Raw genomic sequence first — 3,295 nt, 5'->3', positions numbered from 1 at the left:
AAAAGCGGGACAAATTCCAGGGTAAGATTAAAATTAAAAAAACTTAATCGCGAAGTCATGAAAAACCGGAGGGGACAAATGCGAAAATAACCCATCCGATTCAAAAACACGCGGATCCCAGGCCGGACGGGTCGGCCCGCTCCACCCCAAAACGACGTCGTTTTACGCGGAGGGCCAAAACGGCGTCGTTTTGACACCCTATAAAACCCAACAAATCTTCAAAAAAAATCATTTTACTTCCCACTTAAAAAAAAATCAGAGAATGCTCTCTCTCTCTCACTTTCTCTCAGCCCCCTCTCTGGCCCGAGATTGGTCGCCGGACCACCATGATACCGGGGCTCCACCGTCGCAGGCACAGTCGCCGGCCACCGTGAACGGTTGCCGGAAAAGGTAAAGTTCTCTCTTTTTTTTCTTTTTTTTATAGATATTATCTTATATATTTTTTGATGTATTTATAATATATATGCAAATAGGAGATTCGAAAAAAAATAAAAAAAAAGAAAGAAGCCGAAAAGGTATAGAATGAAATCACCTTGGTCTTTAGATGTCTGATTCTTGGTATGTATTTTCCGATTTAGTGTTTTTCTTTTGGTTGGCTATTTCATGCCTTTGAATCACTGATTCTTGTTTGTTTAAAATCAAATATTGCTTTTATTTCTCATCCAAAAAACTCCCCCTTACAATGGTTTTGCTTGGCTTTTTTTAGCCATTTCATTTCCTTTTTTTTATTTTAATATCTATCTATTCTTCCATTGTTGCTGCAGACAAACGGTGGTGGAGCAGAGGCGGTAGTGGATGGGACAGGGGCAAGTGGTTGAACGGCTAGGGTTTTAGGTTTTGCCCTTTTTTTTCTTTAATGTATTGGGCTAGGGTTTGGGTCCAAAATTGGGCTTGTACAATCACCATTTCATTTTTTTTTACATACATGATTATTCCATTTTATTTTGCTATCACAATGTTTATCATTTTTTTTTACATTATGCCCAAATAAATTAAATATACCTCATTTTAAAAGTTACATTTGTTTTATCTAATGCATAAAAAAAATTTAAAATCGAGGCAATGTTCGTTATTTTTGGCATTCGGAGAAGCTGTGTTCCTAACTTACGGAGTATGGCATTTCCCTAGAAACGAAGTAATTGAATAACCTATTTAAAATAATAAAAAAGAAAATTTAGGTAACAATCAAATGACATTTATTCTAGTTTTCGAGAATTCGAGGGATCATGTCTTAACTTACAAGATACTATCTTTCCTTCTTAATTAACTCGAAATAAGGCCCCTTTTCATTAAACTTAATTTATTTAAGTAATTTTAATTAAAAATAACATCATGCAAAGTGAGATTGTAGTTTTTTTAATTTTAATTTTCAACATTAAGACATCAAGTAATCAATTAGGTACGAATTTTGGGCGTAACGAGGGTGCTAATCCTTTCTCATGCCTAACCGACTCCCAAACCCATTTCCTAAATTTTGTAGACCAAAAAAAAACCATTGTTTTAGTAAATCAAATCTTTGATTAAAGCAATCATATTATAAGGTGATTCGATCACACTTTATAAAAAGGACTGGTGGCGACTCCCATTTTCATTTTAAAATAAAAAGCCGATTTAAAAAAAAAAGTTTCGATAATATATTTATATATATTTTAAACCTTAAAAGGGGTTGGTGATTTTTTATAGGTTTGGGGGCAGAATTTAAAACTTTAAAGGGTTTAATATAATAAAGTACATTTTAAAGAGGGTGCTATGGCTTTTTAGGGGAGGACAATGTCCCCATTGCCCTCTTTGAGCTCTTAGGCCACGCCCCGACATAAGTAACTTCGACCCCTCTTCTTTCTTCATTACAAACTTCGTTTGACCCACTACTACCAGGACCTTGTGCCACATGGTCTTGTGTACGAATGCTCTCCGTGTTGCAATCCTTGAACTTTTTCACCCATTGAACTTTTTCACCCACCACACATCAATTCAAAATACTAAGAATTGTAATTTTATTGTTTGGATAAATAATTGTTTTAGACAAGCTTAGGTTTCATGACATGAAAAAATAATTATAAAAGAAAAATAAATGACATAAAAATATGGTATATGGATATAATTAATTTGTAAAGATTTATAATTTTTTTAATAAAATAAAATTATAAAATTACATATTATAGTTAAAATTAATTTTTTTTAAATTTGTTAAATATTGATATAAAGGAAAACTAGTTTATAATATTCTTTTTATTTTTTTTGGGAAGGGATAACAACATCAGGTATTTGGACCTTTGTCTTTGGGTTACTAATAAATGCCTTAACCACTTATTGATACATTGGATCAACGAATGTAAAGATGGAAGAGATTTTGGTCCATAGGTAGAGAAGAAGAAATCAATCTCCCTGAGATATTTGTAGAATTTTATTATATAGGGCCGGACCCCAGGTCAAATTTCTTTTATTATAATTATATAACGGACCTCAGATCAGATTTTGAGTCGGATTATTTTTATTATAATTATATAACACTACTTCTTCCTTATCCCATTCGCTCCCAAGTTATAATACTATTTAACAGAAAATGAACAACTTTGTGCAATAATAATAGAGCATCGAATCAGTGCATGATCTCCAAAAATAACCCACTTGTGTTCCTTTCAAGTGCTTTCATTTCACTCAAAAAAAATTCCTTTGGGATAAAAAGTTTAATACTAAAGAGATAAAAAAATGCATTAAACTAAGCTTAATTTACATCTTTTTCTTTTCAACCATCATTTTCTCTCAAAAGTTCCCATTGGCTTTTATCTCACTCTTCTGCTTTGAATCTACCAGTCCACGATGCAAAATTAACTAAAATTTCTTCAACATTAGTAAAGGATATCAGTCAATGGTCTCAAAGAGCTAAAAATTTTGAGAATCACTTTAAAATGATTATTTTTTTTTCCGAGATTCGTTTTGAGTCTCTAAGTCGATCAATTTAATCGGTTTTTATACTTAATAAACTTCATTAATCATCTTCTTACACTTAAATCAATCAACCTTTATGATTTTAACCAAATTGGTTTAACATCGACAGGTTAAGTTGATTAAATTGATTAACCGACTTATATTATATATTTATTATATATTATAAATATATTTAAATAGTTAATATAAATAAGAGTAGGGGTGAGCCAAAAATTAATTTTTAAGTGGAATTAAGTTATGTATTTTTATAAGAGTTAAAATGTAATTCAATCATTGTATTAATTTATATCTTTATAATTTTTAAAGGATTAAATTAAAATTTTATTATTTTTGAGAGGCTAAAATG

At 31.1% G+C, this 3,295-nt stretch overlaps 1 long non-coding RNA gene across 1 annotated transcript; it reads left to right on the top strand.

The window, feature by feature from the left end:
- The first annotated feature begins 229 nt into the window (after positions 1 to 229).
- Positions 230 to 942, top strand: LOC121230277 (uncharacterized). Its single transcript, XR_005928239.1, has 2 exons — positions 230 to 390; positions 765 to 942. It is a non-coding gene; the product is annotated as an uncharacterized lncRNA (long non-coding RNA).
- The last annotated feature ends 2,353 nt before the right edge of the window (positions 943 to 3,295 follow it).

Source organism: Gossypium hirsutum, chromosome A06, assembly GCF_007990345.1.
Source record: "Gossypium hirsutum isolate 1008001.06 chromosome A06, Gossypium_hirsutum_v2.1, whole genome shotgun sequence".
NCBI classification, from domain to species: Eukaryota; Viridiplantae; Streptophyta; class Magnoliopsida; order Malvales; family Malvaceae; genus Gossypium; species Gossypium hirsutum.
This window is presented reverse-complemented; position numbering and strand designations above follow the sequence as displayed.